Source organism: Heptranchias perlo, chromosome 20 (assembly GCF_035084215.1).
Source record: "Heptranchias perlo isolate sHepPer1 chromosome 20, sHepPer1.hap1, whole genome shotgun sequence".
NCBI lineage: Eukaryota > Metazoa > Chordata > Chondrichthyes > Hexanchiformes > Hexanchidae > Heptranchias > Heptranchias perlo.
In genome coordinates, this window is record NC_090344.1 from 14,727,751 (window position 1) to 14,748,979 (window position 21,229).

General features: G+C 43.9%; 4 non-coding genes across 4 annotated transcripts; 3 read left to right on the forward strand and 1 right to left on the reverse strand.

The window, feature by feature from the left end:
* Positions 1–398: 398 nt before the first annotated feature.
* Positions 399–472, forward strand: trnat-ugu (transfer RNA threonine (anticodon UGU)). The gene has a single exon. It is a non-coding gene; the product is annotated as a tRNA-Thr (tRNA).
* Positions 473–3,828: 3,356 nt separating this feature from the next.
* trnas-gcu (transfer RNA serine (anticodon GCU)) lies at positions 3,829–3,910 on the forward strand. The gene has a single exon. It is a non-coding gene; the product is annotated as a tRNA-Ser (tRNA).
* Positions 3,911–13,302: 9,392 nt separating this feature from the next.
* trnat-agu (transfer RNA threonine (anticodon AGU)) lies at positions 13,303–13,376 on the forward strand. Its single transcript has one exon. It is a non-coding gene; the product is annotated as a tRNA-Thr (tRNA).
* A 4,212-nt stretch (positions 13,377–17,588) lies between these two features.
* trnas-uga (transfer RNA serine (anticodon UGA)) lies at positions 17,589–17,673 on the reverse strand. Its single transcript has one exon. It is a non-coding gene; the product is annotated as a tRNA-Ser (tRNA).
* Between the last annotated feature and the right edge of the window lie 3,556 nt (positions 17,674–21,229).

Genomic DNA, 21,229 nt, shown 5'->3' on the forward strand with positions numbered 1-21,229 from the left:
ATATACTGGTAAAAATCTTGACTGTTGTCCTCATTTTCCCTAACAGGTTTTTCTCCTTTTCCCTGTTTGGACCTCTTCCGGTTTTTTATTTTCAGCACCAAAATAAACAATACTTTGCTGTAAAGTTCGTCTCAATAGTTCTTCACTTTCAGAGCGAGAATTGTCTAAACCGGTAATTTATTTAATGTAACAATCATAAGTACACATACTCATCCGTTTATCAACGCATTGATGGATACACAAAGATAAACACAACGAGATATGCAGGCAGCATCGGGATGCACAGGTGAACGGACAAGCGAAACAGACAAAGATGAAACGGTCTGAACCCCAAACAGACACTGACGTATCAATGATAGATATTAGTGAGAGGAGGTGGGGCTATGCTATCATGAATGGGCGCTGTGGCTTAGTCGGTTAAAGCATCTGTCTTGTAAACAGGAGATCCTGGGTTCAACTCCCAGTAGTGCCTTGTGTAACTAATTATTTTTACCTGATTTGTGGAATCAAGCGACAAAATGGCACTTTGGAATTGGTATTTGTTCAGGTTTGAGGAGGAAACGGATATCAGATTGACTCTTCAAAAACGCCCTTTCATTGTGCAGTCAGACCTCTCATAGAATGTGTCTGTAACGGGTTAACTTAAAGACACGTTCTTGTTTCTGGGCTCGTTGGGGTCAGGGTACAATTCACGATTTGAGGTTCAAACCCGGAAGTCGTCCTAATTTGGACCTGGACTTGTGATCTTGACCTGCGGTGAAAATCTTTGCAAAGAGGAAAATGAAGTCCGCAGATCACTCCACCTGAATCTCCAGACCCCGATGAAATATATCCCAGGCTGTTAACAGAAGCAAGGGAGGAAATAACGGAGGCTCTGACAATAATTTTCCAATCCTCCCTGGTTACAGGTGATATGCCGAAGGATTGGAGGACTGCTAAAGTTGTATTGTTGTACAAAAAGGGAGAAAAGGATAGATCAAGTAATTACAGGCCAGTCAGCCTAACCTCGGTCATGCTGAAGGTATTCTATTAAATCTACTCTGCACTTCCTCCACGGCCAATACAGGGAGGAGGGGACTCCCTACTGACCAGCCTCAGCTCTATCAGGAGAGGGAGACTGACCCACGCTCTCTCTTGCTTCTGGGATGTGCCACTTTTGGAATAAAAAGGTGAATTTCTCTACATCTTTAAACGCTCTGTCTCACTACACATGATTAAAGTGTTTTGTGGGACGCTGTGAGTGTCTCTGTACCTGTAAACTCTCTGACTCACTGCACGGATGTTTAATGTGTACTGTAGGATAGTATGTAAGTATCTCTGTATCTATAAACTCTCTGTCTCTCTGCACAGCAGTGACAGTGTATTGTAGGATGGTGTGTGTTTCTTTATGCCTTTATACTCTCTGTCTCTCTGCAAAGCATTGACAGTGTATTGTAGGACGGTGTGAATGGGATGAGGGTCTGTGGGGCGAAGTGTAGCCGATTGGGAGCAGCGCCCATTTGCGGGGTGAGTATTGCACGCTTGATTTTCTCTCTCCCTTCTATCTTTCTTTCTCTCTTTCTTTCTTTCACCTCCATCTCTCCCATTCTTTCATTCACTCTCGTTTCATTCCTCTTATTTCGTTCTTTGTCTTTCTGCCCCAGCACATTTGTCTGTATCCTGTTTTTGTTCTCTCACGTGTCTCTGTTGGATGATCCAAAATTCAGACCCGCCGCTTCTTCCAGCTTTTCCCTCCTTCCACAATCATGGTCCATTTCATTGACACTTTCCTGCGGCCTTGCCGACTCTAACATTCACTTTCACATTCTTACGCCTTGAAGTTTGCTCCACATCGACCGCTGTTTCTCGGGGGCACATGTCCCGTTCGCATCAATGTTCATTTGTGACTTGAAACCAGTCGATACATTTCGATCTGCTCCAGAGACAAGCTCTAAGAAAGCAGGGCTGGCATTCGGTAGGACAGCGCATACTTTTCCGTGAAATTTCCATGGGTATCTTGTGATACGGGGGATGTTAACTGAAGAACTGGGTTTTGTTTCCATGGTCATTGGCGCTTTTCCCCGAGCAGTTGATGTGCGGGAGAGACGGGCGGCGCTGCATAGCTGCGAATGACGGCTGGAAGGTGCATTATTGGCAATCTGGGCGGTGCAGCAAAGTCGGAAATGTTCCGCTTGATCTTAATAGGTCTGTGGAAATGTACTATTGAAAAGGAATGAGCAGAAATGAAAAGAGCGGCAATGGTGAAAAGGTGTCGATTACAGGAGGTTGGCCGTGAGCGAAAGGTCCTTTGAAAGCTCGGCGCGGAGGAGATTTTGTTCGGAAACGGCAGACTTTAAGAGCGTGAGGAAAGTGAAGTGCGAGCTGCGTCCTTGGATCAAATTGGGTGTTTTCAGGAAAACAGCCATTGTGAAATCACAAAAATGAAAACAGAAAATGCTGAAAACGCTGAACAGGTCAGGCAGCACCTGTGGTGAAAGAACCAGAGGGAACTTTTCAGCTCCATGACCTTTATCATCAGATCTGAATGGCTGATCACATGTGTGAGTCACTGCGCTGTCTCAGATGCTGGTTTCCATCTTTGAATTATGTGGGTTCGAATCTCACTGCTGCCAGAATTTGTGCACCCTTCCATTTTGGCCGCCTCACCAAAAACCCATCTTTGATAAGAAGTGCTTTTCCGCATTGCTGGTTTACACATTTTTGCACAATTCAGCAAAGTCTGGATTGCTACCCAACTGTTTCTTAGATGGAGGTGTTGGGACTGTAAGGGGTGATCTCGGCGAAGTATCAATCAATGTGCACAATGGCGCCCTGGTGAACCGAGTACCTCTTATTGTCAGTATAATATAAAAGATATGTACCATAATTATGAATTTATTCTTTGCATCACAGTAGGATTTATTATCAGGGAATGTACATGAGCAGGTCGATTTACGTCACGCTCCGGTCGCTTCGCATCGCCTCCCACAAATAGAATAGAATCAAAGAAAGGTCACAGCACGAAAAGAGGCCATTCGGCACATCGAGTCCGTGCCGGCTCTCTGCAAGTTCAATCCAGACAGACCCACTCCCCCACCCTTTCCCTGTGGCCCTGTATTTTCTTTCGTTTCAAATACTTATCCAGTTCCTTATTGAAGACCATGAGTGAATCTGCCTCCATCACCCCCTCGGGCGGTGTATTCCAGATCCTAAACACTCGCTGTGCAGAAAAGTTTTTCCTCATGTCACCTTTGGTTCTTTTGCCAAACACCTTAAATCGATGTTCTCTGCTCCTTGAACCTTCCGCCAATTGGAACAGTTTCTCTCTATCTCCTCTGTCCACATCCTTCATGATTTTGAATACATCTATCAAATCTCCTCGTAACCGTCTCTGTTCCAAGCAGAACAACCCCAGCTTCTCCAATCTATCCATGAAACTTATACCCCTCATCCCAAGAATCTTTGCAGTAAATCTCTTCTGTGGGGATTTGGTATTAACATCGCCGAACCCCCACCATCAACATACTAGTGGTTATCATTTACCAGAAACATAACTGGACCAGCCACATACATACTGTGGTTACAAGAGCAGGTCAGAGGCTGGATATTCTGAGCCAAGTCACTCACCTTCTAATTCCCTAATGCCGTTCAACCATCGACAAGGCGCAAGTTGAGTGAGTTGGAATACTCATGTGATAGCCATCGACCTGAAACGTTAACTCTGTTTCCATGTCGAAAGATCCTGCCTGACCTGCTGAGGATAAACACATTGACAGTTTTCGCTTCAGGTTGGCAACATAGCCAGTATTTTCATTTTGAATAAAGGAGCTTTCGCTTATTTCAGCATGCGACGAGGTGGCCGAGAGGTTAAGGCGATGAACTGCTAATCCATTTTGCTATGCACGCGTGGGTTCGAATCCCATCCTCGTCGTTATTTTGTTTAAGTTTTGTTTCTCTCATTCAGTCCACCCAGAAGATCTGGTCGAAGTCCCATCCTTCTCGAAACGGCAGACCGTGGGTATTGCATTGTTTGCTGAAATCAGCAACAGTTCCTTCCAGGAAGGTGTTGAGATTGAATGGTCGCGAAGTATCAGATTGTACATTGGTGTCATTGTAAAAAGAGTAAATCTTATGGTCAACGGAAGAGAAACTTATGGACCACAATGAAGATTTATGACCGGATCATTCCGTGTGCGTGTCCGTTAAAAAGGGACATACTGTTCGTCCCGGATTATTCCGTATCTGTGTCTGTTTAAAAGGGGTGTGCTGTAAGTCCCGGATCATTCTGTGTGCGTTTTACCCGATTTTCTTGAGACCTTTTTCCTTCTGTACTGCAATGACGATCCTCTCTCGAGAAGAAGGTTCACCGCCTGTTTCGGGCAACTGGTAGGAAAAATAACAAAAACTGATGAGACCAAGTTCATTCTGATGAGCTTCCATTCCAATCTCCGCACTCTATCCTCCATTCAGTCCCACCCCGCCTGGACATTATAATCTGCGATATTCATAAGGGAATGGAAAAGCCGAATATCACGGTTATAATTTTCTTGGTTGCTCAACACTGAATAGCATCAATTGCAATGATTCAGAAGGTAATCAGAGAATCATAGAATATTACAGCACAGAAGGAGGCCATTCGGCCGTCGTGCCAGTGTCAGCTTTTTCGAAGATCTGACCAAATTAGACCCACACCCCAGATTTTTCCCCATAACACTGCAAATTACTCCTCTTCAACTATGTCCAATTGCCTTTTAAATGATCCAATGGAATCTGCTTCCACCATCCTTTCAGGAAGTGCGTTCCTGATCTTAACAACCCTCTGTGTGAAAAAAATTCTTCTCAATTCCCCTCTTGTTCTTTTGCCAATTATTTTACATCTGTGATCTCTGGTTACCGACCCACTTGCCAGAGGAAACAGTTTCTCCATACTTGCTCTTTCAAAACCCCTCATTATTTTGAATATCTCTATTAGGTCTCCCGTTAACCATCTCTGCTGTAAGGAGAATAATCCCAGCTTCTCCAATCTCTCCACAGAACTGAAGTCCCTCAGCACTGGTGTCATCCAGGTCAACCTGTCCTGAATCCTCTTCAATGCCTTTTCATCCTAAAGTGTGGTGCCCAGATCTGTACAATATACTTCAGCTGAGGCCGAACCACTGATTTGTAAGGATTAGTATGATTTCCTTTTTTAATATTCAATGCTCCGATTCACAAAGCCAAGTATCCCATACGCTTTCTAAATCACCTTATCAACTTGCCCTGTTTTCTGAATATGAACCCCCAGGTCCCTCTGCTCTTAGAACCCCCCATAAATTGTTCCATTTAGATTATACTGCCTCTCCATGTTCTTCTTCCAAAAGTGCATCACTTCACACTGATCGGCGTTAAATCTGTCACGTGACTGCCCATTTCACCAGTCTGTCTTTGTCCTCCTGAATTCTGCTATTATCTTGCTCACTATTTACCACGTTACCAAGTTTTGTATCATCCGCAAACTTCGAAATTGTACTCCCTATTGCCACATCCAAGTCATTTATATATAACAAGAAAAGCAATAGTCCTAATACCGACCCCTGGGGGATTCCACTGCATATTTCTCTCCAGTCAGAAAAACATCCGTTCACCACTAATCTCTGCCTCCTATCCTTTAGCCAATTACTTGCCCATGTTTCCACCGACCCTTTAATCCCACGTGCTTCTAGTTTTCGAATAAGTCTGTAATGTGTTCATTTCTAAAATGTGTCCTCAAAATAAATATATCCCTATAATTTTATTGTTAAACAATGAGAATACAGATATTAAATCGAGTGCTCGATCGGGTTCATTCCCATTACCCGAAGGTGACGGGACCCGAGGACGGGGAATCCCATCTGGGTTCATTTTTTCCGAAAACGGAGACGGAACATAGCAAATCTCATCCCGTTGAAATCCAACAATTGGACGAAGAACCGACAGCCTTTTCCCATCCCGGGTTTGCAGACCTGGCCGTTGAAGGAAGCCTGATAAGTCCATTAGGGATCAACAGCGAAAGTGAAGAAACGCAGACAGAGATAGAGAGATACATGCAAAGAAAAATAGTATAAATCTCCAATTCTGTGATTGAGCAGAATTTAGGTGGCAGCTTAAAGGAAATTCGTCGCATGCCGTGAAATCTTAGACGTGCACATAGGGCTGGATTCTTACATTATTTCTGAAAAAAGTAAACGCTGCCTGGTAACGACAGCTCTTATTTATTTGACCATTTTACAGTGGCTGTGTGAAGTGATTTCGAATCTCAGTGAATTTCAAGACCATGCTTGACCCACTCGTTTGGTCACCCACAGGTAGCACGCGGTTGTAGACTGCGCAGGCTTATCACAGGAACTCTGACAGACTGCATGTTCCAGACTTGTATCCAACGCTACACGTGCAGCCTGCAGCCGTGTGTGCATTGGTGGTTGAGTGCAGAACTCTCGCCTGCCGACGGGAAACCAGGGGTTTGGTTCCAGGCCAATGCAGCTTCCTTTACCTTTTGTATCTGTACCCATGAGATCGCCTGAATTGGGATAAATTCATGTGCCGGCTTCAATCTGTACAACTTCTTGAAAGATTATCTTCATTTCGTCTACGTGTCTTTCGTGGACAAACTCTCTGCATTCTCTCGTCTGGTGTTCAAACATGCTCGGCTGGAGATAAGTCAAACCTACCTTCTGCACTTGCTTCAAAGATGTGAGAAGCCAATTGGTGGTTTTTGGCGAAAAATGGGGACGCAAGTGGGCTCATACCGGGATTTGAAACAGTGAAACTCCCTGAGCGAGAATCAGATCCAAAGTCCAACTGGTAACAGAGCCGTGCAGCCACTGTAAAATTTCGCTGCCACGCAGCCGATCCGCCATCATTTCAGAACACCATGGCCATCCAAACTCGCTTTCTTGTACGATATACGATGTAGAGCAATATCAGGTTCCACACTGATTATTTCAGATCAACAATATTACTCTATCTTTATCAAATTTGTTTTGAATGTACGACTAGTATTATCAAGTAACACTTTACAGAATGAATTACTCTGAAACGACATTGTCGTCTGTCTCGGCATCGTCATAGTTTACACTCCACCATAAGTACACTTTACTCAAATTGCTGCTTTCATTCACCATGACAACGAAGAGCCACGAATGTGGAAACATTAGCTACGAATTTATCAGCTGGGTTGCACCCTTCCTTTTCCTACTTCCTCAGTCTTTTTTTTCTTAACCCTTCTCTGCTATTTTTGCAGGTTAGATCAGCCATCGCCGTTCAAGGAAGCCTGTGAAGTCCATTGTGGACAATACAGAGAGACAAGAGACGGAGACATGGAGAGACAGAGAGATGCATGCAAAGAAATTGAAGAGTATAAATGTCAGGTTTTTCAAACTAGCAGAATTTATGTTACAGATTGGGAGAGATTCCTTCTTGCGTCTTGAAATCTTGCAAGAGAAGATTGGACACAAGTTAAAAGCACCGGCCTCGCTGGAGAATCTCTCATTCTGGGAGAGAGATAAATGCGGTCAATTAACTCCAATTAATCTATTTCAGCACTGAAGGGATCTTTAAACAGTAGCTCTGCGATCAGAATTCAAACCTGGGCAGGAAAACCTCAATTGAATTTTGAGTCCAACGCTTCAAACACTCGGCCACCGCAGCTGTAAACGGCATGTTCATTCAGATCGGATTCCAAATGGACACATGCTGCTGTTACAAACGCGCGCATTGATGGTGCTTGGGGTCGAATTCTTACCTGTTACGCTGGAGACCTTGGTTCGATTCCCGATACAATGCAGGATCATTCTGTAACAATGAGGAGCTGAAGAACAAAAGTATACTATTTCGCCCCTCGAGCCTTATGCGCAATTCAGTGAGATCCTGGTTGATATGTAACCTAACTGCATATTATCGCCTTAGCCCCATGTCCGTTAATGCCTTTGGTTAACAAAAATCTATCAATCTCAGTTTTAAAATTAACAATTGAGCTCGCATCAACTGCCGTTTGCGGAAGAGAGTTCCAAACTTCTACCTCCCTTTGCTTGCAGAGGTGTTTCCCAACTTCACTCCTGAAAGTCCTGACCCTAATATTTAGGCTGCTTCCCCGAGTCCTAGACACGCTAACGGGCGGAAATCTTTTATTTTCTATTTACCCCATCAGTTCCCCTTAATATTTTGAAATGTTCGATCAAATCAGCACTTAATCGACTGAATTCGAGGCAAACCCGAGTTTATGTAATCTCTCCGCGTAATTTTAACTGTGGAGTCCAGGCAACATTCTAGTAAATCGACGCTGCACTCCCTTCATAGCCAATATATCCTTCCTAAGGTGCGTTGCCCAGAACTGAAGGCAATACTCCAGGTCTGGTCTCACCAGAGCTTTGTATAACTGTATCATAATGCTTATCCCCTTGAATCTAGTCCTCTGGATATAAAGACCAACATTCCATTATCCTTTTTGATTATTTTTTGTACCTGTCCATGACATTTTAATGATGTATGTTCATGGACCCCAAAGTCTTTTTGGACCTCCACTGTTTCGAGCTTTTCACCATTTAGAAAGTACTCTGATTTATCCTTTTAGGTCCAAAGTAGATGACCTCACACTTGACGAAATTCATATCGATTTGCCACAATTTTGCACATTCATTTATTATATTAATGCCTCTCTGTAATTTTATGTTTCCATCTGCACTGCTTACAATGCTGCCCATCTTGGTGTCATCGGCAAACTTGGATATGTGGCTTTCTATCCCGTCATCTAATATCCGCCTGAATTGGGAAAAATCCAAATTCAGCTTCAATTTCCTCATCATCTTGAGACATTTTATTTGCTTCATGTGTATTGCGTCGACGAAACTTCGGCATTCAGTCCACTGGAGCTCAAACATCCTCCGGATATAATTCAGTTCCAACAACAGCAAAACTGAAAAGATGTGACTTTTCACCAATTGTCTAAACACATGCGGCCTCGTCCGGGATTTGAACCCGGGACCTTTCGCATATCACTCAATGAAACTCCCTAAGCGAGAATCATACCCCTAGACCAACGAGCCACTGTTACATTAATTGTGCAGCCAGTGTAAAAGTTGGTTGCGTCTCACAGCCGATCGACCATCCTTTCAGACCACTTCGATCCATTCAATCTCGTTTTCTATTCGGGTGGACAGCAATATCAAGTTGTGCACCAACTATTTCCATTCACCAATATTAGTCTCCCTTTACCAAATTGCTTTCGAGTGCACGACTTGAGATATCAAGTAAGACGTTTCAGAATTAGTTGCTCTTAAAATACATTGCTTGTGAGGATACTCAGAGTCGTGTCGATTTATGGCACGCTCTGTTCCCTTTGCATTGCAACCTACACATAGAATTGAATCATAGAAAGCTTACAGCACGGAAAGAGGCCATTCGCGCCATCGAGTCCGTGCGAGATCTCTGCAAGAGCAATCCAGCTGGAACCATTCCCCCGCCTTTCCCCGAAGCCCTGCATTTTTTTCCCTTTCAAGTACTGATCCAGCTCCCCTTTGAAGGCCATGATTGAATCGGCCTCCATCACACCCTCGGGCAGTGCATTGAGATCCGAACCTCTCGCTGTGTAAAAAAGTTTTTCCTCATGTCACCTTTGGTTATTTTGCCAATCACTTTAAATCTATGTCCTCTGGTTCTTGACCCTTCCGCCAATGGGAACAGTTTCTCTCCATCTTCCATGCCCAGATCCTTCATGATTTTGAATACCTCTATCAAATCTCGACAAAACCGTCTCTGTTCCAAGGAGAACAACCTCAGATTCTCCGGTCGATCCACGTAAGTAAAGTCCCTTATCCCTGGAATTATGACAGTATTTTTTTTCTGCACCCCCTCGAAGGCCTTCACATCTTTCCTGAAGTGCGGTGTCCCGAACCCCACACAAAATTTCAGTTGTGTTCGAACCAGTGTGTTATAAAGTTTCATCCTGACTTCTATACTTTTGTACTTTTGCACTCTATACATCTATTTCTAAAGCCCAGGATCCCGTATGCTTTTTAACCGCTTTCTCAACCTGCCCTGCCACATTCAACGATTTGTACACATAAACCCCTCTTTGTTCCTCTACCGCTTTTACATTTGTGCCCTGGAGTTTATTTTGCCTCTCCTCGTTTTTCCGACCGAAATGTATCACTTCGCATTTTTTTTGCGTTAAATTTCATCTGACCCGTCTCCGCCCATGCCACCAGCATGTCTATATCATTTGAAGTTCATCACTATCCTTATCATTTTTTACGACTCTTCCAAGTTTTGTTTCATTTGCAAATGTTGAAATTGTGCTCTGTGCACTCAAGTCCAAGTCATTAATATATAAAAGAAAAGCAGTGGTCCCAGCACTGATCCCTGGGGAACACCACTGTACAACTCTCTCCAGTTCGAAAAACAACCGTTCACCAGTAATCTGTTTCCTTCTGTTCGTCAATTCTGCATTTATGTTGTTTCTGCCCCGTTTATTCCATGGGCCGCAATCTTGATCAGAAGCAGACCATGCGGCACTTCAGCAAACACCTTTTGAAAGTCCTCATACACCACATCAACTAAATTGCCCTCATCTATCCTCTCTGTTACCTCATCAAAAAACTCTAACAGGCCTGTTAACCACAATTTGCCTTTAACAAATCCGTGCTGCCTTTCCCTAATCAATCCACCCTCGTCCAAGTGGCTGTTAATTCTGTCCCGGGTTATCGTTTCGAAACGTTTCCCCACCACTGAGGTTAAACTGACTGACCTATAGTTGCTGGGTTTAATCGTACACCCTTTTTTGGACAAGGGTGTAATCTTTGTAACTTTCCAGTCCTCTGGCACCACCCACATATCTAAGGATGTTGGTAGATTATGGCCAGTACCTCTGCAATTTGCACCCTTACTTCCCTCAGCAACCGAGCATGCATCCCATCCGGACGTGGTGGCTTATCTACTTTAAGTACAGCCAGCCGTTCAAGTGCCTCTTCTTTATCATCCAGTATCTCAACGATAACTTCCTTTGCTGAGACTCTGTCTTCTTGGAAAAGACAGATACAAAGTACTCATTTGGTACCAAGGCCATCCCCTCTGCCTCCAGGAGTAGATCTCCTTTATCGTGCCTAATCGGCCTCACCCCTCCTCTGACTACCCGTTTACTGTTTGCATGCCTGTCGAAGTCTCTTGGGTTCCCTTTTATGTTGGCCGTCAGTCTATAGTCATAATTCTCCTTGCCTCTCATTTCCTTTTTCACTTCCCCACTGAACTCCCTAAATTCGGCCTGGTGAATGAGCGGATAAAAAAAGTAAGCAATTCTTTCAGCCGGAAACAGAAAGTTACTGGATGATCAATGGCGATTTGAACAAATATTCGTCTTTTTTACAGAGTTGAATGAGTTTTGCGAAATTAATACAGTGAACTAACACAATAAAGTTCAATTCCTGATCGGAAACCGCCTCAGACAGCGCATTACTGCCCATCCCTGGGAAAGAAGATACTATCGAAACTTTGACAACACATCGCAGGTCCCCCTGCAAAGACACAGCTTGCCAGCTGTTCCGAAATTTGGAGCCTGGACAGGGAGTTAAACGCTGGACCTTCAGCTCACTACCCACTTTAAAAGTCTGATACTCTACCGACTGAGCTACCCAGGCTCGATACTACATAAGCTCCCATCGTACATATTCATGGGAGATCTCTGAATTAACCCTGCAGCCGTCGAGCAAGGGTGAGGACCGTTTGATAAAATTCTCAGCAACGTGTTGAGGAGAATCCTTGTTTCTGTTGAACAAGATGTAAGAAACATGAACAGTGAACTCATGAGTTTACAATTCTTCTTGTTTGTGCCAAATGTCTTGTCATTCGTTAGCAGCAATTAAAATAACACTTTACCCACCGGCTCAAAAGCTGAACTTGTCCCACACGGGAGCTGGAAACGGCCTCTCGACCTTTCAGCGTATTAACATCTGTGAGCTGAATAATTTCACCCGTTACACAGTGAAACCAGGCAGCATATTTCTCTTCCAAATTTTCCCCACACGAAACTTCCAACCGATCAAAATCGGCTTAAAGAAAATAATTGTTTGTTTGGTTCTTTAGATTTAAAGATCTTGTACCGGCCCCTTTGCCATATGAGCTGCCGCTAAAAGCCCCCTCTCCCCCTTTGAACAAGTAAACTGGCACTTGCTATTGAAAGACGGTAGGCCAGAGGAACCCAAGTGCCCACATGGGAAAACTAAGAAGCCGATTGTTGACCTCCATACGTTTGTCCCACAAGGGCGTGTTGTAAAAACGACTGGTTGTTAACAAGATGCGTTATGGAAGATACCATTTGTACCTTGAACTCCGATCAAAATGTTCAGAGAAAAAGGTTTGATTGTTTTAGAAGACGCTCGAACTCACAACCTGGTCATTTCTGGAGCCCATACTGCTATAAATAAGTAACGCACGCTTAACAATTGTACAATACGAGAGCAGCGAACAACCGACAGCATCAGCGCTCCTGCCAAACAGCTTTATTTTCGGTCTCTCAATTATCACTTCGAGATCTTTCTCAAACAGAAGCCTCCAATCAAGATGCGCTTCGTTAAATAACAATTCCTAAATCAAGAGAGTTTTGATCGATCATGACTAAAGTGTGTACAATTTCCTCACCTGTTCCATTTCATCCCCTGGGGTGGAAACCATCAGGTCCTGGAGATTTGTCCATCTTTCGCCTCCTCTTTTTCTCCATTGCCATTATTTTACTTTTACTGAATCCCCTTGATTTATTAACAGATTTCCTCGTGTCTCTGGTATGTTAGCGTCATCCATTTCTGTGACGAGCGATGCAAAGTAAAAAATTAGCAACTCTGCCATTTCCTGATTTTCAATTACAATATCACCTCCATCTGTCTTTAAGCAGCCCACATTACTCTCAGCCTCCCTTCTTTCTCTTAATATACTCGTAAAAACCTTGAGAGTTGTCCACATTTTCCCTCACAAGTTTTTCTCCTTTTCCCTTTTTGCTCCTCTTACGCTTTTTTTTAGTTTCAGCACCACAATAAACAACACTCCGCTGTAAAGTTCGGCTCAATAGTTCTCCAATGTCAGAGCGAGAATTCTCTGAAGCCCTGATTTATTTAATGTCACAAATACAATCACACATAATCATCCATTTATCAACGCACTGAAGGATACACAAAGATAAACACAGCGAGAAATGCAGTCAGTGTCGGGATGCACAGGTGAACGGACAAGCGAAATGGACAGAGATAAAACGGCCTGAACCCCCAACAGTGAAGTGTCGCTGATAGATATTAGTGAGGAGGTGGGGGCACCCTGTCATCAATTGGCGCTGTGGCTTAGTTGGTTAAAGCATCTGTTTAGTAAACAGGAGATCCTGGGTTCAACTCCCAGCAGCGCCTTGTGCAGCTCATTACTTTACCTAATTTATGCAATAAAGCGACAAAATAACAATGTGGTGTTCGTGTTTGTTCAGGTTTCAGGAGGAAACGGATAACAGAATGACTGTTCAAAAACGCCCTTTCATTCCACAGACAGACCTCTCAGAGAATGTGTCTGCAACACGTTAATGAAAGGACACGTTCTTGTTTCTGGGCTCGTTGGGATCGGGGTATAATTCACGATTTGAGGTTCAAAGCCGGACGTCGTCCGAATTTGGACCAAGACTTGTGATCTTGACCTGCCGGACAAACGTTTGCAAAGAGGAAAAAGAAGTCCTCAAATCGCTCGACCTGAATCTCCAGGCCCAGATGAAATATATCCCAGGTTGTTAACAGAAGCAAGGAAGGAAATAGCGGAGGCTCTGACCATCATTTTCCAATCCACCCTGGCAAAAGGTGTCGTGCAGGAGGATTTGAGGATTGCTAACGTTGTACCATTTTTGAAAAAGGGAGAAAGGGATAGATCAAGTAAATACAGGCCAGTCGGCCTAAACTCGAGCTGAAGTATGAATCGTCATTTAGAAAGGCACGGATTAATCAAGGACAGTCAGCGTGGATTTGTTAAGGGATGGTCGTTTGAATTGAATTATTTGAGGAGGTATCAAGGAGGATCGGTGAGGGTATCGCGATTGATGTAGTCAACATGGATTTTAACGAGGCTTTTGACAAAGTCCTACAGGGCAGATTTGTCAAAAATGTAAAAGCCCATTGGATCCAAAGGACATTGGCAAGTTGAATCCAAAATTGGCTGAGTGGCAGGAAGCAAGCGGTTGTGGTCGACGGGTGCTTTTGTGACTGGAAGGCTGTTTCGAGTGGGGTTCCATGCGGCTTCGTACTAGGTCCCTGCTTTTCGTGGTGCAGATCATTGATTTGGACTTAAATGTATGGGGCATTATGAAGAAATTTGCAGATGATACAAAAATTGTTCCTGTGGTTGATAGTGAGGAGGAAAGCTGTCGACTGCAGGAAGTTATCCATAGAGCGGACAGGTGGATAGAAAAGTGGCAAATGCAATTCAATCTGAAGAAGTGTGAGGTAATGCATTTAGTGGGGGGGGGGGCAAAAAGGCAAGGGAGTGTACAATAAAGATTGTAATTAATTTGCCATTTACACGCCCATTCTGCAAATTTACTAATGTCTTCCTTTATTATTCGCATTCTTCTTTGTATTAACTACAGCTCGCAATTTGGTGTCGTCCCTAAATTTTGAAATTGTACTTCCGATTCCCGTGTCCAAATCATGAATGTAAATTTTGAACAAAAGTGGTCCCAGCACCGATAAATTGTGAACAACAGTGGTCCCACCACTGATAAAGTGTTAACAACAGTGGTCCCATCACTGACATATTGTGAACAACAGTTGTGCCAGCATCGATAAATTGTGAACAACCTTGGTCCCAGCACCGATAAATTGTGAACAGCAGTGGTCCCAGCACCGATAAATTGTGAACAACTGTCGTCCCAGGAATTTTGATCTTGAACTGCAGTTGAAACTTTTGCACAAAAGAAAATAACGTCCCCAAATCGTCCCACGTGAATCTCAAATGCTTTGGGAAGAAGTCCAATAGAAACAATCAGGACTTTAAAGGCACCTCAACGACCTGAACTTTCGTTGAATGAATTGTGTGAGCCATTGCATTCGACCGTGAAATCGCTCTTGACTTTCATCTCACTGAAGCAGAGTGTGGCCGCTTTGCATCTGTGAGCATGTCGGTGGCGTGTTTGGCTTTGATATTGATCGCTTCCAATTTGTAAAATGTCATCAATCGTCAAGAAAAAGAAACCGAGAATCGAGTTGTCCCTCTTAGTGATGAACTGAAGGGATTGGTGATCCAAGCAGATCTGGAAAATGCGTGGTGCAATCGGTCAGGAGTTCCAAATCCACCCTCCAGCCACTCGGCAATTATATTGAATGAACTTTACTCTGGCCCAGTGTCACCTCACTGAAATCGAGTATTTCTCCGGCATGTTTTTCTTCATAGTTGCTGGTTTAAGAGTGAAGACTGGCTGGTTGGATTTTCACTCCTACAAGCTTTAATCATTCATTTTTCACTGACTGTAGACAGTTGTTATATTGGTCGCTGCAATCTCAAAGTTTAGCCCAGTGAATTATTGGTTTAGCAGGTGATCTCTTCACCTGTTCTCGGCGGTGTTATCCGTTAGCGTGAAAGTTTGATTGTTCGAGCCCTTATTTTATTTTATCCTCAGGATTCATCGCCTCAAAGTTCCAGGGTTTCAACGCATGTTTTGGAATCAAGAAAATGTACCGGAATCATTGCCAGCTGAGCAGGGCTGATATTCCACCATTTACCCTGCGGTCGGGAATCAGGCACATGAATCATATAAAGGAATGGAACATTGGCTTCACGGTAATTACAATTCTCCTTGACAGACAAGCCCCCGAAAGGCCCGAAGGGAGGCCGCATTCGCAGCAGGACAGCTGGTTCGCTGTGACATGGAGATTTCTGTAGTGAGTGAGACCAGACTGTTCCGATGTTCAGAGAATAAATTTCACACCCTTTATTTTGGAAAAGCAAAACGGTGGGGATTTTTGTCATAGCCCGAGGCCTTTCGTGTTGTATCAGATGTTCCTCGTTGCGTTACTTTCATCTTGATCGGAGAACCAGTTCGGGCGCTCCTGTGATAAACAGCGACAATTGCCAGTTAATGTTAAATTTAACAACGACTCCACTGCGTTTTTAATCCCACTCTTAAGATGCAGTCTATAAAATGAAAAAAAATCATCACATTCAAAGCATGAAAATCTTATTAAAGTTTTGACTGTCTCTCGGTAACCACGTCAACATCGCCTTCAGTCTGAAATAGAAAGTTATCGATTGATTCATGGTGATTAAAACAGGGATTCAACTACGAACAGGATTTAATTAGCTTCATGTAATTAATTTAAGAAGTTCATAACTCTTCTTAAAGTTAATTCCCTAACTGGGAATCGAACCTCGCGGCGGTGAGAGGACCGAATTCTCACCACCAGGCCATTGGGGAGCTCCCAAGATTGCGCACGAGACAAAGTGGAACTGATGACATTCGTTTTTCTTTCGCTCTTTCATGATTCATTCAGCTCTGTGTTTATACTCAGGCCTCTTATCTCTCCTTCTTTTCAGCTTCTGACCGCGGATATTCCTGTGGCGAAATATCAATAATATAGAACTTCTCACAGCCCCGGCATATTTGCTGTTTCTCTGTGCAGTTCTGTGCAAAATCAAACTGCACGCAAATACCGACAGTGCCTCTCTCTCACTCCCCACAGAAGCAGCAGGAGATGCCACTTTAAACTGTCAGTTGCTTCAAACGATTCACGATGGACCTGCGTGACCTTGCAGTTTTCCAAGGAGCTGTATTCGGTGCGTGAATTTTGGAAATGGAAACATGTCCATCAGCAGCTTGTGGTCGTATTTTACCTCACTTTCCATTTCATGTACATGCCTACTTGGTGATGTCATTGCCTGAACATCACCTCTGTCGCGATATTATTTCGAACAGAAAATGCCGTTTTGTGCGAGCAGCTTGTCTGGCAGGAAAATGACCTGAATTACAAAGAGGCCAAGTAGGAAAGGCCGCGTTGCTCTGCTTGTTCGCAGCAAACAATTTTCAGCGTTTCCTTGGGGTTTAGTGTTTAGGATTCGGCGCTTTCATCACCACGGCAAAGGTTCGATTGTCGGTCTCAACATCCGCATATTATACACTCTACCATAAGTGTTCTGTACTCAAATTGCTGATTTTTTCATTGTGAGGGGAAGAAACATAAACGTGTGGACATTTATTACGAATTCATCAGCTGGGTTGCACCTTTTCTTTTCCTACCGTCTCAGTCTTTCCATCTTTACCCTTCTCTGCTGGTGTTGCAGGTTCCATCATTCTTCGCTGTTCACGATGCCTGAGAAGTCCATCAGGAGAAAACAGGCAAAGTCAAGAGACAGAGACAGGGAGAGATTAAAACATAGACTTAAATTGTATAAATGTCAAGTTCTACGAACGAGCAGAATTTAGAATGGAGCTTGGGAGAGATTCCTTCACGTGTCTTGCAATTTTGCAAGAGATCATTGGGCTCCGAGTTAAAAGCGTCGTTGGCGATGGAGCACCTCTCTGAGGGAGCGAACAAGGTCCGTTCGTTCAAGTTCAGATTAATTTGAACACTGAACAAACTTTAAAAAGTAGCGATGCGAACAGGATTCGAACCTGTGCAGGGCAAACCCCATTGGATTTCAAGTCCAACGCCTTAACCACTCGGCCATCGCAGCTGCAAGCATCGATGATGCACAGCTGTAAATCAGAATGCGTAGGGTTATCACACGAGATCTGTGACACTTTGTTCTCTCAGACAGGTTTCCAACTGGAAACTTACAGCTTGTTCATGTGCTGACTTTGCTGTTTCGGTGATAGAATTCTCATTTATCACGTGAGAAACCGGGGTTCGATTTCCGGTTCGTTTCGGATTATTTTCATTCTCCATTCATACGATCGCGTGAATTGTACGACATTCGCCCTCAGCTTCAATCTGCGCACCATTTGAGACATTTTCCATTCTCCACGTGTGTTGCGTCGAAGCTGGGTTGGAAAATCACATTGCAAGTCCCACTTCTTAATCATTGGGTCATCGCAGCTGCAAGCGACAAATCCGACACGGCTGCAGAAGAGAATGAAGAAGGTTATGACAGGAGAACTCTGAGACTGTGTGTTCTTTTAGACAGGTTTCGAACTGAGCGCATACCGCCGGCTGCTGTGTGGACTTTGTTATTTCAGTGATCAAATTCTTGCTGTCTGCGCGGGAGGCCCGAGTTCGATCACCGCTCCATCGAGGAGCATTTTTCATTCTCCATTCATGAGGTCACGTGAATTCGGATACGTTCACATTCAGCTTCAATTTGAACACCATCTTGTGACATTTTCCTTTCTCCATGTGTGTTGTCGTCGACAGAACCTCTGCATTCTGTCCTCCACGCACTGGAATTAAGACAATCCTGCCGACTGCACAGCTGACAAGACGTGAGAAGCCAATTAGTGATTTTGAACTAAAAATGGGAACACCGCAGGGCTCGTCCGGGATCTCTCACATAACAATCAGCAAATCCCCAAAGCGAGATATCATACCCGAAGACCAAAGTGCCACTGATAACAGAGGGGTGCAACCAATGCAGAATTCTGTGCCACCCACAGCCGATCGGCCACCATTGCTCTTAAAGAGAGCCGGGGAAGGCTCACTTTTTCTATTCCGATGTACGGCAATGTGAAGACGTCCATTAAATATTTCATATCAACAATATTAGCCTCTATTTACCACATTCGTTTCGAATGTGCGAGTTGTATTATCAAGTGAGACTTTGCAGAATTAATTGCTCTAAAGCTACATTGTTGCCTGTCTCGGCATCCGCAGATTATCCACTCTCCCACAAGTATAACATTGACTACACTTCAAAAATACTTCATTGGCTGTCAAGCGCTTTGGGAAGTCTTGAGGTCGTGAAAAGCGCTTTATAAATACAAGACTTTGTTTTTATACTGGGCTAAAAGTACTGATGATTTCACTATGAGGATGAAGAGACATCAATATGTGGACATTGGCTACGAATTCATCATCTGGGTTGGTCCTTTACTTTTCCGACCGTCTCAGTCTTTCGATCTTCACCGTTCTCTGCTGGTGTGGCAGGTTCGATGCGCTTTGGCCGTTCAACGAAGCCTGAGAAGTCCATCAGGGGAAAACAGAGAGGGACAGAGACAGGGAGAGATAGAGAGATCTAAGTGTAGAAAAAAAGCTTGATTATCAAGTTAGCAGAATTTGAAATGAAGCTTGAGCGAGATGGAATCATACATTCATAGAATCGTTACTGCACAGAAGGAGGCCATTCGGCCCATTGAGCCTTCCCCGGCTCTCTTTAAGAGCAATCCAGTTCGTCCCATTCCCCCGTTCTTTCCCTGTCGACCCGCTAATATTTTTCCTTCAAATACTTATCCAATTCCTTTTAGAGAGTCACGATTAAATCTGCTTCCACCACCCTTTCAGGCGATGCATTCCAGAGTTTAACTACTCGCTGATTTAAAACGTTTTTCCTTATATCGCCTTTGGTTCTTTTGTCAACCACCGTAAATCTGTGCCCTCCAGTTCTCGACCATTCCGCCAACGGGAGCAGTTTCTCTTTATTTACTTTATCTAAACCCGTCATGATTTTGAACACTTCTATCAAATCTCCTCTCAACCTTCCTGCCCTAAAGAGAATAAGCCCAGCTTCTCCAGTCTATACACGTAACTGAAGTCCTTCATCCCTGAAACCGTTCCAGTAAATCTTTTCTGCGCCACCCCTAAGGCCTTCACATCCTTCCTAAAGTGCGGTGCCCAGAATTGGACACAATTCTCCAGTTGTGGATTATTGTCAAGTTTCCTTCAAGCACCTTGAAGTTTTGCAAGTGACCACTGGGCTCCCAATTAGAAGGTCTGCCGCGGTGGAGGGTCTGTCTGAGAGAAGGAAATGCGGCCCGTTATCTCCAGTTCATATTTATTTGAGCATTGAACAAAAGTGTAAAAAATGGCGCCGTGAGCAGGATTCCAATGATTCACCGAAAGACCCTGTCGAGTTTTAGATGTAACGGCTTAACCATTCGGCCATCACAAGCAGTGAGTGCTAGGAATGCACGGCTGTAAATCAGAATGCGCAAGGTACTCAGAGGAGATTTGTGAAATTACATGTTGTTTCAAACAGATTTCCAACTGGACACAGAGAGCCCGATGCCATGCAAACGTTGCTGTTTCATTGGTAGAATTTACACTTACCACGCGAGGGAACAGGGTTCGTATTCCCGACCAATTAAGGCGCATTTTTATTCTGCACCTCTGAGATCGCCTGAATTGGGATAAATTCACCGTCAGTTTCAATCTGCACACCGGCGTGAGACATTTTACTCTCTCCGTGTGTGTTGCGTCGACAAGCCGGCTGCATTCTGGCCTCTGGACCTCAAACATGCTCGAGGATGAAATCAATCCTGCTTTCTGCAACGCTGAAAAGATGTGAGAAAGAAATGAGTGAATCTTCACTGGAAATAGTGAAACAGGAGGGTTCTGGGATTTGAAATGGGGACCTCTCGCATATCAAACAGTGAAACGCCCAAAATAAAAACCATAATCCGAGAACAAGGAGCCGTCAGTAACACAACCGGACAACCAGTTAAAATATCCCTGCGACCCACAACCGATCGCCCATTCATTCAGACCGCTTCTGTCCATCGAATCATAGAATGGTTACAGCACAGAAGGAGGCTGTTCGGCTCATCGAGCCCGTGGCGGCTTTATATAAGAGCAAACCAATTAGTCCCATTCCCCGGCCCTTTCCCGGTGCTCTGTATTTTTCCCCTTCAAATTCCTTTTTTAAGTCACGATTGAATCTACTTCCACCATCCTTTCAAGCAGCGCATTCCAGAGCAGAACTACTCGCTGCGTCATTAAGTTTTTCCTCATATCGCCTTTTGTTCTTTTGCAATCACCTCAAATCTGTGTCCTCTGGTTCCCGACCATTCCGCCAATTAAAACAGCTTCTCTTTGTTTACTTTATCTAAACTCTTCATGACTTTGAACACTTCTATCAAATCTCCTCTGAACCTTCTCTGCTCTAAGGGGAACAACCCCAGCACAAGGCAAATGCGGTCAATCAGCTTGAATTAATTTGTTTGATCATTAAACAGACCTTTAAATACTGGCCCTGTTTTGTGGCAGTGTGAGCTAATGGTTTAAATCGCTGGTTTCAATGTCTGGGGCTTTTCTCGATTCGAATTTTACCATTGACAGAATTTCTGCAAATATCCATTTTG